Below are 15826 nucleotides of genomic sequence, written 5' to 3'. Positions count from 1 at the left end.
TTGTTAATTGAGCCGAGAGGCCTCTCTCTTCTCATGTATTCTGGTATCCTTATTTGCACTGAATGGCACCTTATCCCGTGAGAGGTCCGGGTGACCCGTAGAAGCGAGCCGTTGAGCACTTTGTTTTTTCAATTACACAAAGCCATTCTGTCTCCCTCCTTGGCGATTACTCCTTTATACGCTTGTGTATTTTTTCTGAGATGCTCCCCTACCATTTGCCACAGCCAATTGTCAATTAATGCTTTTTTCTGCCGATTTCCAATACGCACCATGAATGTCGTGGTCCTGTAAACCTCTTGTGGTTTAATTTCCTTTCCTCCCTTTTTCTGTTGGGAAGCATCAGCCTGCTGTAAATCACATTAAAAGTGCTTGCTTTCTAATAGTTTTTTTATTGGCTAATGCATTTTATTTGGCACTTGTTACCTTGGTGGGGATTTCTTCTTTCAGTAATTTACTGTATGTGACATAGTCCTCTAAGCATTAGTCAAAGTGAGCTAACACAGTTAAACAGCGGATTTACTCTCCACTCCTTGGCTTGAAAAACTGTGTGTGCTCGGGTTATAAAAGTCGGAGAGTGCCCTGTTCTGCCAAGAGACTGCTTGCTTGCTCGACTTACCTGTCACAGAAATGCTGCCTGATCTGGCAGCAGGGCTCTCTGGGTCCTATTTTTCGGCTCTGCCACTGACTTGCAGTGTGACCTTGAGCAAGTCTCTTACTGGGGCCTTGCCTTGGTCACCCACCTGCCATAGGAAAATAATTCTTCCCTGCTGCATTGTGTGGACTGGCTAGCCCTGGGTGAGGAAGGGGCTAAAGAGAACTGCTGAGCTGGGTTGGCCCTGCCCCAGGATGCTTGCAGTCCATGCCAGACCTCCAGGAGTGGTATAGTGGAAAAGAAAGCGGGCATGGGGGGCAGCTCCCTGGTCCCTGTGTTACTATCTACCCAGGCACCACTTGGAAATCTAACCCCTCGGAGGATATCGGAGAGTCCTTTTCCAGCTGAGCCTGACTTCCCCCTTCTGTACCAGTCCTAGAGGCCTGGCATTGGCTGCAAGCATACCCAGGCAGCGTCATCTCAGCCCAGCAGCTCTTTATATCCCTTCCTCACCATGGGCTAGCCTGTCCACACCATCACACACAGTAATATTGAGAGACTCAAGGAGCTCTGGGATGCCAGTAGTATTTATGCACAACTCCTTGCTGATTTCCCCAAGGACTTCTAAGAAACAGATGACATGGCACAGCCTTGTATTTGTAAAACGCTGCATTACATATGTAGCATCAGCCTTATAAAGAGAAACATTTCCAACCTTGCAACTGTGCTGGGTATTAGAGCTTTGAAGAAATACTGCGGCGTTGACAGTCTTAAGCACAGTTGTGCAATTTGGCCACAGCGTCCGTTTACTACAGGCATTAAACAATAATAATTCTTGTAATTGCACTAATAGGGAACTAAGCACTGAAAGCTTTTAAAGGACTTGGCCAGTTCATGTCTGTTCCAAATAGTAAGAGTCATTTGCCTCTGGTTTCCGGTGGACAGCCTGAAGTTTGTTCCTTTTCTGAAGGTGTCAAAGCTTGAATGGGGCTTTCAGTGGAGGGCCTGCTGCAATAGTCACTGCAAGAGGCTAAATCATACATCATCATCTGAATAATAATCTTGGGCAGGTTGGAAAAGGGGCTCCTTCCTCTCATGCTTAGGATGAACCAGTGATCTAGGTAACTCTACCTTGATGGTGTCAACAGTGGTTATAAAAGTTACAGCGCATTGATGTTCTTTGTTATACTGATATAAATATATCCAGGTCTCAGTAACCTAGGCATCAAGAATATGTTCTGATACTATTCCAATTTATATTATATATAAGCAAGGACCCTGCTCTCCCCGACACAAACCTTGAGCGTGCCACAGCATCTCCCCTTTAGTCCATGATGCAGAGCAGTCCAATTGCATTCATTTTGCTGAACATGTCAGTGAAAGCACTTTACTCATCACATTTTAGTGATATTTGGTATCAATGCATTGAAGCCCTTCACAAGAAAGATGCGGCTAGCAGTTTGAATGAACCACTTCAAAATCTTCAAGTTATAACAAGCTGGTAAGAGCCAGAAAAATACATAGCTAAAGCCAACACTGGCCATAACTAGATCAGGGGCGGGCAATTATTTTGAGCAGAGGGCCGCTTACTGAGTTTTGCCAAGCCATCGAGGGCCACATGATAGGCAGCCAGGGCAGAAAAATGTTAATTTTCTAAATTTTTTAGGGGCCCCGCGGGCCAGACAGAATGGCCTGGCGGGCTGCATTTTGCCCACCCCCCCTGCTCTAGACAGTAGAGAGACCACCTCTATGGACAGGATCACTGAGCCTCTTTCTCCACTCCTTTGACCTCTCTGTTAAGTCTGCTACCAAAGGCAGGGAGCAAATGACAGAGATGACCAGCATGGGCTTTGGATCCAAACGCTCCTAGGAGCCATGGGAACCTTTCAATGTATTTAAATCAGCTGTGGGGATGAGCTAAAGGACACCAAGAGGAAAAGAAGGAAATCATGGTAAACCTTGCTCATTGTAATCACCATATAGTTACCTCAAGCTTCTCCTACTTATTTGTTATATCCAACACGGGCTTCAAATGCAACTTGTTTGGGGGAGGGATCACCTGCTGACTAGGTGTGTGTACAGCACCGAACATGGCCCGGGTCATTAACAGAGGCTTCTTGGTGCTGCCGTTATTATCACCGTTTAATTTATTATTGGGGCATCGTGCACAAATGTTAACTATACATGAGCACGTAGCCGGAATATTTTTTCCAATCTTTAAAAATATTTAACAAATGGGAATTCAACGGTTGGGTGATTATCTAGGGGCTTTCCCCATTTTAACTGGAACAAGTTAACCCCTCCCTGCCGACAAGCCTTCAAGATGAGGTCAGACATTCAACAACTGACTTCTCTAGCTAGACCGGAGCCTGGAGTTTGAACCAAAATAGAAATGGGCTCATCATTAGCATTCATCCCTGCTGCTGTCGAATGGAGGAAGGGAAAACAAACACACAAAGCAAATCAACCAGAGAAGGAAGGACTGTGACCAAAGGACAAAAAGATGCTTCTTAACTTTGCATTTGGCGGCTGTTCGCTGTTATGCATCCCAGCACACTGTAAGTAATGCAAGTGGCAGGCAGCCCATACAGCACATGGATCAGTAGGTGGCATACATACAGCTGGGCATATCTGGCAGGCAGCATGTCTGAATTTCCATGTGCCAGCTAGCCAGATTTTTGGAGTCAATTTGAGTTGTCTTACAAAAGAAGGGAGCCTTTAGGGCCACTAATCCCCTCTTGCCTCCTGCCATTTGCAGCCTCATGCTTCACCATGCAAGTGTGGGGCGGTGGGAAATAAATATAATCTGGAAGATTTTCAGCAAGAGAAGCACTTAACACTAGCCATAGCAGCCGGGGATCCTCAATGGAAAGGATGCATGAACCATGAAGCTGTACTGAGAATATATTATGAGAGCAGAATAGATGATGAGCACTGCTCTGCTCAGGCTGTTCTCCAGCTTTCTAAAGGTTATGTGCGAGACGCTCTGAAAATACGATGGGAGAGATTCACAAGTGCTGTGACACTCCGGTGACCCGCAAGCCATCACTGACATCATGCCCGTAACGCAGAAAAATGACTGCCCCACCCCTCCCTTGATGATATTTATAAATTATGCAATGTGAAAAATGCGCGGTGTCAAGCAATGATAAACGATGACAGCAACCCATTGCATTCAAACTCAGCTTGTTTTGCTCCTACAGGCACCCCGCCCCGCCCTCCAGAAGAGAAAAAATGGCAGCAGTTTAAGTTGAGACCGTGAGTTAGACCAATGCCAAAGGCTAGATTGGCACTCCAATGACAATTTATACCAGGTTTATTTCTGTTGAGTTGAAATCAGTTAAGAATCCTAGACAATGACACTAAAAATCCCTGCTTTAGGTTGAACTGGTGCAATTAGTTGTGAAATTTCTGAGCTCAGTTCAAAATCTCCCTCCCGCTAGCTCCAAAATCATTTTCTTTTCCCTTGGGCTCCCTAACTCACTCCCCGTCTGTTCAGCCTTTCTGCACAACCTCCCTACTTGGAAGTGAAAGGCACATGGCACGATTCAATATCAGTTTGGAACATTTTGGGCAAAAAAACCTAGGTTAATCACTCAACACCGCTTCTGAGCAAGACTAATTCTTCACTTACAGGATTTAAGCTAATGATGAATGAACTTATAACTATGTTGGAGTTTGGGTCAGAAGTTTCTCTGAACACAGTGAACTAACTGGACTTCCTAGATCTGTAAAAGCAAGCTGGCAGCCTCGCGCTCAAAAAATCCTGGGTACCTTTAGGTTGTGAAAGAAATAAGACTTCTTTCAAGAAACGTCGACATCCTTTTTTCTTGTTGTCCTGATCCAGATGTCAAAAGTGCGGAGTGGTAAATGAAAACTAATGGCGGGCGGTGTGTGTGTTGTGGGGGGTGGGGAAGAGCTGACTTAAAGACATAGCTTTATTGAAGCCATGTATGAGTGTTATCGATGTGGGAAAAACCTGGAAGGGAACGAGGCTTTTGAACTATGATATTTTTTTTCTGTAGAGCTGATGAAAAGGAGACCATGAAAGGTCAAGCAGTCATAACTGTCCCCCCTGAGGCTAGTTATTCTCTCTATTGTTGATGCCACCCAGCCGTCTACTTAGTCAAGTCAGGATTGCATCAGTTCATGGCTAGAGTAATTCAGACAGCAGGAAAACAAATGGGTGGGGGACAATGGGCACATTTGCAAAGGGAGCAGGTCTTCGGGAAACTAAATGATCCTGAAGTCTAAAAGCCAAGCCTTTTACTCAGGTCACAGGGGCGAGATGAGCATTCCCCACCTCTTCCCCACAATCGGGCCATGTTATAAAAAGTCTGAGTGCAGGGATTCAAAGATGCTACATTGCAGCTCTGCCTCCTATGTCCACTTCTTCCCGAGCAGATGATGATCTGGCCTGAAATCTCCAGTTTTAACTCAGTCCACAGCATGTTTGGCTGCTGAAGCCAATAGTGTCCTCCAGCACATAAGACAAGAGGTTGAATGTGAGGCTGGACACATCACCAGAAAAACAGGGTAGCAGAATGGGAGTCCTGCTATTGACTTCCCTGGGACGAGTATTTTGCAAAAAGTGCCGCTTTCAAATGGATGGACTGGATTAATTAAAACATATTTTTCCAGATCAATGTATACTAGTTTGTGGCACTATTTGAGCCAAAGTTGTTGGAAATAAAGGGTTAAGGATGGATGTTTAGTCAGTAGGGCAGAAAGATGGGCTGTTCCTTAATATCATTTTTGAATAGTTTGTAAGTCTCCTATGTATGAAATTGGCCTTGGAGCTTTCCACATTTTAGTGTTATGGTCATTTGTGCATTGAATTTCCTTTGTATGAAGCACAGAAAATTGGGTCTCGGCAATGGAAAGAAACTCATTCTTGTTTTCCTTTCCATATTCATGATAACATTTGTCATAATAATTTAGTTTTGTTTCAGGGACAGGAATGTTCAAGTTTTTCCATTCCTCCTTTGCATTTCCATTTTCACACTTCCCCACCTAACATAAAATATATAGAAAATGGTGCTAAGATATTCAATAACATCCAAAGAGGGGAGAAGAAATAAAGTTGTAGGCACATATTTCATTCCACTGCCTTTTCAGCCAATCGATATTGTTTTAATTCATACCTGGAGAGCTGGCAATATAACCGAATCATCCTAGAAAACCTGACATATTCAATGCAAATACCTGATTCAGCAAATTGCTACTGCCCAGATTTAAACTCTGATTATTACAAACAACAGCTACCACCACACGAACAAACTCATAATTAGGCCCTGTCATACAATCCCACAATTAAAACATCTCCTGAGTAGAATTAGTATGCATGATTGCAGGCCACCTTGCCATTTAAAAATGAAGGGAGGTCGTAACTCAGATCTGCAGGGTGTGTTGCATCCAATTACAGGTGCCACAGAAATGACACCGACAATCATTTTGATCAGAATTTTTTTTTTCCCCTCCCTCTTCTAGTGCCTGTCATCCTCATCTCTGGTTCTCTATAGCAAAGACCATAGTGACACTCGCTGGTACAGCTAAGAGACTGAAAAGAAATACAAAAGGAAACGGAGAGTCAATTGCATGTATTTCTTTTCCTTTCTCATCTTGTCCCTTGCGGGTAAATGCTCGAAGGATTCGTTTTCCTGGATAGCAGATCAAGGGATACATACCACTTAGAGGTAATTATTCTTCTCCTGATCTAACTGCACACGCATTTGAACAGCCTCCTTGGCTACAACAGAGGCTGCATGCTGCTTTGCTAAACTAACGTGAGTCAGGCTGTTTCTAAAGACATTTGGAGAGAAGGAAGTTCCAAGATGCACTTTTTCATTTCATTTCCCATGTAAAGGCTACTGTGGGCACTGATCTCTCCTTTCATTGGAAAAGAGCCAGGGAAGGCTTCTCACCCGGTGGTTGCAAGGAGTGGCATTGCTTGAGATGAGCAGAGCTGGCCACCAGTTACGACTCCCACCCACCCACGTTGCTTGAATGGCCGTGCACTCCACCCTTAGGAAAACGCACGGTGTATACAGCCAAGTGCTTGCAGCACATAACTGCATTTGGCCGTCTAGTCCTATTCCCAGTTGTGCAAGCTTGAGCAAACCACCAAGTCTCCTGGCGCGTCCAAGCTCCCATCTGCAGAACGGAGAAAAGTTTCAGTTTCAAAGAGGCATATTAGGTCGCGCTGACTTAGCTGTCAGAAACTTTCAGATCCCCAAACACACAGGGTTATTCTTAGTGCCTTTAAATCGAAATCTGTTACACTTCCCTATTTAACATGCACACAAGCCAAAGAGATAGTGTTGTTTCTTACCGATTACGGATGCACCGTGGATATCACTGCTCCATTCTTTGCTGATCCTGAAAGGTTATTTCAGTCAATATTGATAAAACTAATACGGGAAAGGAGCAGGGGTGGATTTCATTACTAGTTTCAAAGTAATCCCCAGTCTAGTTGTTGACTCTTTTCTATAAAATGTGTATGGGGTCACAGTGAGCTGGCACAAAGATAGCAGCAAATGAAGAAGGAACAAGAAGTCTGAGACAAACAGCTGCTCCTTCCCAGGGTGGGACAGCATTAGGGATGCATGGGGTGAATGTTCAACTGTCCCCACTGGACATTTGCTCCTCTCCATATTTCCAAGGACCAAAAAAAGCGCTGAAAAGGGAGCCGGGAATCTTGTGTAAGCCCCTTCACCTTCTCTATAGCTCATTTTATCCCTCATTGTCATGTGTATTTAGATAGCAAGCTTTCTGTGGTACAGACTCTCTTCCATGCCTAGCGTCTTGTTGTGCTAGGCTATGTACAATCTCAGCTGGGGATAATGGGAAAGATGTGTCCAATGTATTTAGGCACCTAACTCTTCCTGATTTCAATAGGAGAAAATTGCTTAAATACCTTTAAAGATATGGAATTAGAGGTATACAAGCAACTGATGAACTGATGAAACTGGAAAAAAAAAATCTCAGCCCATATTGAATCTTTGTGTCTTCTTGAAACAAAAAGCCCTCCAAAAATCCAATCTGGACCTGAAATGAAGACTACTGTTTTGCTTCTGGATGGGGATTCAGTCATTTTTTAATTAAGTTTACAGACATTTCAAAACAAAACCTTGCTTAAAAATGAAAAGCCATATTTCTCATTTGTTTTGAAAGTGCTAAAACAATTCAACAAATTCAAAACACGTTCACAAATCCGTTTGGTTGGCCCAAATTCATATTTTTCTATCAAAAGCACATGATTGCCCCAAACTGCCCTATTCTAACTAATAATAAGGGCCAGTCCTTGTATTTGGGTTGGGTGCAAAGCTAAGTCTTTGGCCCTTAAGTGCTTCATAATCTTATATTTTCAGAACTTTTCACTCAAAGCAACTGCCGCTCTAAAGAGTATCACATGGAAATCTGGTATCAACCAGCACTTCACTTTCATTGCAACAGTTAAAGCAATATTTGCTGTCCACCCCTGGAAGAATTACAGATTTGCTGTCCATATCTGTTAGTCCCTTCCTTGGAAAGCTTTACAGACACTAAGTCAGTTCCTTTGGGAGACAGGTGGGACACTTTTTTTTTTGGCAGCAAAAAAATCCTTCTTTTACTTAATAGAGTCAGCATGTGCATCGCAAAGAATGGCAAACTCAAGTCGCTACTCTATGATTTGCTCTAAATAAGATAGCTATCAGGTACAAGCTGTCTGCCAACCCTGTGGTCACTCAATTCAAAATTCACCATGCTCCAAAGGAGACTAGCATGCTAAACAACACTGAACTAAAGCAAGGGGAAGGAGGGAACAGACCCATTGCAGCTGCAGAACAAATGTTCGCCCACGAAGCCAATAACCCCCAGGATCAAAAGATCTCCTGCTGGTACTATGTAGAGGTTTAAACACAGGCAGATAGAGAGAGAAACCATGAAAAAAAAATCACTAATGTGGATGTGAATTATGATCAGGAGAATTGCAGTTATTTCCCCAATATCTCTTTTGAGAGCTTGTTTACTATTGGAGGCTCAGAGGAGAAAGGCAAGCAATGCAACTGTGAAATCATCCATCAGTAAAAGGTATACACTAAGACAGGGTTAGGAGGGTCCTCTCCACATCTACTGGCTTCATGAGAACAAAGGAGCCATTTGCAAGGCTGGTAGAGGGACTTGCTCCTCTTTGCATGTGAAGATGTTACTTAATTCTCCCCTGTGGTTTGATTAGACTATTGGGGAGATTCCTGTTTGTCCAACTGTAATAAGGGCAGGGACTAATGCAACGGATTGACAGCATGGACGGTGTAAGAGAAGATACAAGTAGAGAAGTAGATGAACTGTCTGGGGAAACAGGTCATTATAAAACACACGAGGGGCATCCCCTTTCCATGCTGCTGTTGGAAAAGAAAGCTGCGACCGGGAGCTTTCCTCATTTGGGGATTTCAAGAGTATGTCAGGGATGTGGAGGATGCCAACCTCTGTCTGCTTCCTCCAGCTGTGACCAGTTGAGAACAGGAGTAAATTAAAGCAAACAGAGTCACTTTGGATCTCACACCTTTGGCCAGGAAACCCAATTGTTGCTGGCTGTGGTCTCAGCCTATACAGTGTTGCCAACTTTTGTGCTTTTTGGCATTGTTCTGAAAGTCCACGCTTTGGGAATGTGAAAAACTTAGCTCTTTCTTTTACGTAGCTATATAAATATACATAAAAGAAAGAACTAAGTTTTCCGCATTCACTTGCAGAACAATGCCAAAAAATCATGAGAGCTGGCAATACTGCATCTACCCCAGCAAGCCTCGCTGTCCCCAAACACACGCAGGGCCGATTCCTTCCCTGCCTCAGCGCACAGCTGCTACAGGAGTGCAGCCCTCAAGCCACCCGGGATGACACCTGCAAAAATCAAGAGCCTAAGCCCAGGCAGAGCTGCCACGTGCTTGATTTGACACCTCCCAGGAGCCTGCTTTAGGTACATGTAGTTACATGTAACTAGGTTAGGGCTTGCTTACTTATCCATAGAGCTACCTAGCTATATTGGCAACCTGGGCAGAGTATGTTATACTGAGTGCCAGACAGCAAGGGTGCAGGGGCCGTGGGCACAGTCTTCCCTGCCACAGGTTGTGTTCACTGTGTTGTGGTCGCTCCGAGCGTGGCTGCGATGCGGGCTCCCTACCCGCCCCCGCCGGCTGCAGCAGCCTGTTGTGCAGCCCTAGTGAGAAGCAGCTGCTGATGGTGCTCACCTCCCTTTGTGTGTGCCTGACCTGAGACACGCGGGCTCTGGCTTTCAATGGGGTCACGTGTTCACTGCTCACACAGATGTCACTTGTGGGTGCTCAGCGCTCCTCAAATGGTTTCTGACGTCTTTGGCTCAGACACAAGGGCATCCGCTCCGGGTGACCGCTGTTGACCGCCTTACTGACCTTGGCCTCACTGTGCTTCACCGTCCCCTCGGTAAGATGAAGATCACAATTTCTTCCCATTAGCCTGCTCCGAGAGCCAGGGAGAAGTGCTTTAAAATGAAAGAGGTTATTCAGATGCACTGAGGCCCTGGCATGCCTCTCTCGTGCCCTGTTTATTGGCTTGCTGCTCTCTCAGAGCAGTTTTCAGGCCCTCCATGACTATGATGCTACACGTGCAGAAAGTGCATAATCAAGTTGGCTGCTACTGGGAATGCTGCACCGCCGTGCCAGGTGTCTCACAGGTGCCCCAACCCCTGGTACTGGGAAGACGGCCCGCAGAGTCCCTGTCTCCTGCAAAACAATCCCTTTTCTCAGCTTCAGGGCCCTCCCTGGTAAAGACTGTAGCCGTACTGTAGCTCAGTACTTCCAGAAGCATCAGCACTACATTCAAAATACATTACACGCTTGTTTATAAGGGAACAGAGAATTGCCCTTTTGGGGGAGCAAAATGTCATTTGCTCGGTCATTTCAAATAAGAAACTCCTAAAAAGTAACTATGAAAACTGACCCAGTATTGGGCCGAATTCCAGTTTCATTTAAACGCATGCGATTCTAAGGGCTGGGTACCAACGTCAGCATGTTTTCGCCCACTGCTACAAGGCTGGAGCATTTGGTGCAGGTTAGCACAGAAAATCCCACAACAGACAAGAAACAGCAGTTCATTCTTCTTCTTGGTATTTATCCCATCTTTTGGGGGCTCAGGGTGGGAAAGGCCATGTCTTTGGAGTCTCCCACATTTTCCCCTTCCCTTCAGTGGGCAAGGTGAAGGGGATTTAAGGCTACCTCAAGGTGAGAGGTTGAATTTATGAAACCACTTGGATTCACACAGTTTACATTCCTGCTTGCTCCGATGACTTTATAATGAAACAGGTGTCGAGGATCTCATCTCCTGTCCCAGGAAGCTTGCTATCTCTAGGTTACTTCCAGGCTGAGAGCAGCCACCACGGGCTAATGCCTCCTTCCTCCCACTTTGAGCTGTGGTTTCTCTTTGACTCTCTGGGGAGCAGCGATAACAGGATCCTCTGTGACCATGCGTGACCTAGGGTGGCCATCGCAGAGGACATTATGGTTTTCTGATACTCTATCCTCTATTGATACGAAACCCGATGCCCTTATATACTCTATTTTTCTTTTCAAGGGAAAAATAGAGGATATAAAGTCACCAGGTTCATATCAATAGAGGACAGAGGACAACCCTCTGTGACAGGCCACCCTATGTGTGTCTGGAGTCCTGGATTGCATGAATTCGTCCCTGTTTGTTCCTTTTGGTGGCAAATGGTCCATGTGTCTTGGAACCAGTCAAGCTCCTCAATCCTCAGCTTTCTGGCTACTCAATCCACATCAAGCGGCTTATCTCACCTGCAGCAGCTGCTTTTGAAAACCTCAAAGGACAGGACTAACAGGTCCCTCCTGAGGCCATGGTAGTATGATCTGCTTACTCTCCCAGGTCCGACTGCACAGCCATCAACCTGCAACTTTCTGATAGAAGCATCCGTTTCTGTTTGTTCGGAGTGAGCTTAAAAGTGTCTCACTGAAAACCTTAAAGCAAAATTATGCATTATGCAAAAAAAACCTACAGCCACGAGGGTGAGCTGATTTCAACAGGAGTGCTGCATGACTAAGACAACCTGTCCCCACCTGGATGAGGACCACCAGCTCCCCTGTTATTTGTGGTGTTCAGGAAAGGGTTTCTAGCAGAACTACGTAAGACAGGGGGGAAAGGCAAAATGCCTATGGCTGCAATTTAAAAGTGGACCCTTGTGTCTATACTCAAACCTTTATTCCACAATCACATTAATAATAAAAGAATAATATACAAGGTCTAATTCCTGTCCTACCAGCCCACCGATGATGAGATATTAGGTCAAGGCAACTGGGTTGCATGCTGCAAATACACGACACTAGCAGCATTGCACCATGTAACACAACTTTGAGGCAAGGAAGCATCGATCTTTGGTTTAGAGAGGAGGCAAATGACCGAGAACCAGATACGTCCCCAACCACATGTTGACATCAGCAGGGAAGAAGTCAACGCAGACGGTAAATGAGATGCTCAAGGTCACATTGCAAGTCGGCATCGGTGCTGGGAGTGGAAATCAGTAGCTCCTGGCTTCTGTCTCCACTTCTCAATACACTAGACTAAGAAGGAGTTCCCTCTAGGGGAAAAAAGTCCTTTTCTCTCAGCAGAGCCCCTGGGGCAGGGCTTTGACATACATACGAGCACTAATGCTTCCCCTTCCCCGGTGTATCTTTCTGTATCTGGTGTGATTGACAGAATCGCTGACAACTTCCGAAGCTTCATCTGATCAAAACTCACAAGAATAGCTACGGGGGGGCTGGGAGAAGGGGAATTAAGTGTAGCTCTGCAAACCTAGATGTGAGAAATAACTTCACCCTTTGCACCTAAGAAATGCTAGCGAGCTGTCCCTGTTAGCAGCCCGCGTTAGATCTGCTGACAGTTTGACAAAGCCAATAATACAACAGGTTTCTTCTTTCCAGTCATTAGGTGAGACATTGAGAATAGGCCCCCCAAATAATAAACTGCTCCAAACTCCCCTCTAACACCAAGCATGAGAGGGAAGTCAGTGACGCACTTCAGTTTAGGCCTTTTATTACTACATTTAGCTGTCAATGTTTCAGAGCAAACGCTTCTAACGTTTCTCCCGGCCTCTGAGCGCAGCAAGTTTTGCCACTCTACTGCTCCTTCATATGCCAACGTGTTCCTTGCATGGATGTATGCTGCCTCCCTTGCTGGCACAGCGCTCCCCCTTTTGTCCTGCGGAGGCCAGGAGGGGATCTCTGTCTTGTCTCCTCTGGTTCATTGCTACTCCTGCCTCACCCCGAACCAGCATAGAAAAGGGAAGGCGCCAGCCTCTCATCTGAGCTGCTCTGCCAGGGGCAGGTGGGGCTCGAGGCAGAGAAGATCTAGGCTTGGGGAGACTCTTAGGCTGGATTTAATGGCTCCAATCTTAAAGAAGATCTGACTGCCTGGAACGCCAGTGGAATTGGTGGTTCTTCTGCCCTGTGCAAAATCAAGCTCTTCGTTATCTTAGGGGTCATGTGTCTGTTATTAAAGTCAAGCCACTAGGGAACAGATTGAGGTTTGACCCTGAAGAAAATATGTGGACAGAGTGTTAGACCAGATGGGAAAGGCACTTATTCACACCCCACCTCACCTGAACACCTTCCAAAGTACTTCTCGCTTACGTGCTCTCTGGTCCCGTGCATTTACAAACTGATGGAAAAAGGGCAGCTTGCCCTGATTTACCAAATATTAAAGACCATTAGCAGACAGAAGAGAGCACCAGAGGTCCTTTCAGTTCTAAATCTGGAAGTTTTAGAACATTGTATTTATACTTCTCAGCCCCTGCCCAATTGTATTGACCCCAGGGTTGGGACAGAAGTAATACACAAATCAGTTTAAGTGATCCAAAACCAATTCAAATCTGTAACACAACAGAAGTTCAGGGCATTTAAACCACTTTCAAAATGGCCCAAACTGGCTTAAGAAATACCTGGTTAGGTGTAGTGTCAGACTGAACTGATTTAGGTCAAACCGGTTTATGGAACTTATGTCCCAGACCCCTCCTTGGTTCCAGTTAACTCACAGTCCCCCAGCATCCCAGGATGCTTTGCAGCCCTGGCTTGTGCTGTCTACTCCAGCAGAGCAGGGTTGGCCCCACCCCTCTGCTCCCTAGCTGAAGCAATATCACTGCTCTGGCTGGCTGAGAAATAGTGGGGGGGAAACCCAGATCTGGACTCCAGCCAGGGTCTGCCTGGTGGGGGGAAGCAGCCCCTCACATGCTTTTCCCCTCTCCCCACTTAAGTGGGGGCAACACACTGAGGCAGAGGGAGGAGAGGGGGATTTAAACTTCCTCCCTGGCCTCCATGGGACCCCAGCCAGGGTCTGCCTGGTGGGGGCGAACCAGCCCCTGACACACTTTCCCTGCTCAAGTAGAGAGAGGGTAGGGTGGTGGGGAGAACATGGCCAGGCCCCAGCCTGGGGCTGGCACACCGAGATGAAGGGGGAGGAGGGGTGTTTAAACTCCCTCCCCCTCCAGGAAGACCCTGAATGGGGTCCCATGCACGCCAGAAAAGGAGTTTAAACCCATTTCACTTCCCCTTCTGCTGCAGCATGCCAGTCTGAGCCAGGGTCTGGCCATGCCCCACTGCTCTCTGCTCAAGCAGGAAAAAGCCTGGCTGGGGCTGCTTCACCCCCACCAGGCAGACCCCAGCTGTGGTCAGTGCAGGCCAGGGTGGGGGTTTAAACCACTCATCATACTCAGAGGGTTGGCCGGGGCTTGGCCATGTCCCCCACCCTCCCTGCCGTTTCCTCCACTGGAGCAAAGAGGGCTGGAAAAGCCTTGAAGGGCCTCTCCCCCAGCTTTCCTCCCTTCCCTTTGGTAGTGGCCAGCAGGCTGGGAGACACACTCTAGCGTCCCCCAGCTTCTGGCCTGAGCTACTGCAGGCATGTGGCTGCATTTTTGGAATTAAAAGTGAATGTCTGTTCACTTGTTTCTCAGTTCAGTCTATGCAGTTTAGACTAACCTGTGAAGATTAAATCAGTTCAGCCTCGGGTGTTTTGACTATCTGTATGTAGCCTAGCAGAGAATGGGCTAATTAGACATCACTGCTACTTAATTGTTGCTCTTCCTTTTAAAGCCACCCCCAGGGAAGAGTCACGTTTTAACCAACAGCTCTTTCCTCCATAGGATGCCCTCCTCTCCCTGCTGGCAATATGCACTGACTGTGATATGAAATGTAAACAGGAAAAGGAGATCCCAGTGGTCCCTAAGTGTTTGACCTCACAGTTCATACTATTAAATTTCATTCCATTCTACTACTCCAAGGTCATCAAGTCCTCTCCGTTCAGTACTGAAATCCTCCTCTGGTTTGGTGTCTTCCAACACATTCCTACTTTTTTACGCTTTCTCAAATTTACCCTATTCATTGTATTTAACGTAATTAATGAAAACAATCTGATATAGGGCACTACCAACAATTCGGCACTTACTGCAAACGTTTTGGATTTGGGGCTGTGGGTGAGCAGGGAGCAGCATCTGGGAGCAAGACAAGTGGGTGGGGCTGGGGGGTGGGCTAGGATAGGGATTGCAGTGCCATGACAGGGGGCAGAGTCACGAGCTGCTCCCTTTATGGCCTTGTGATGGGCACCAGTTCCATGGGCAGGAGCATGTGGGGAGTGGATCACAGCTCTGCCCCAGGTCCTGCCCCCCATTGTTACCACCCTGAGATCCTGGGGTCTGCATGGAGACCAGTGGGGGATCTGCACAGGCAGGGTGTCCTCAGCTGAGTGGGTGGGATGAGGCTGCAGGCAGGGAGCAGCATCTGGGAGTGGGGTGGGCGAGTGGGGGTGGGGCCAGGATCACACGTCCCTGCCTGTGGAACTGTTGCCCATCACAAGGACATGCAAGCAGTGGATCATGACTCTGCCCCACGTCCCATCCTCATACTGTCACCACCCTGCATTCCCAATCCCAATCCCAGCCCTGGCCCTGATGCTCCCTGCCCACCCATGGCTCCGTCCCATCTGCCCAGCCACGTGCACCCTGCCCATGCAGGTCCTGGGCTGTTCTCCAAGTAGACCCTGTCAACCTGCTCTGTCCAGCACCCCAGGCGGTGGGTGCAGGGCAGATGAGCCAGGGTGCCCAGGCAGTGGGGCCGGGTCCAGCAATGGCACTGGAGACTGGCAGCAGCAGCTGAAAGAAGCCGCTACTGTGGCAGCTGCTGGGAAGTAGAATCCAGCCATCGCACCACCCCTGGGAGGCTA

The sequence above is a fragment of the Gavialis gangeticus genome, unplaced genomic scaffold, assembly GCF_001723915.1.
Source record: "Gavialis gangeticus isolate Ggan-Ray unplaced genomic scaffold, GavGan_comp1, whole genome shotgun sequence".
Lineage (NCBI taxonomy): Eukaryota > Metazoa > Chordata > Crocodylia > Gavialidae > Gavialis > Gavialis gangeticus.
The sequence above is the reverse complement of the archived record's forward strand: the minus strand, read 5'-3'. Positions refer to the sequence as shown.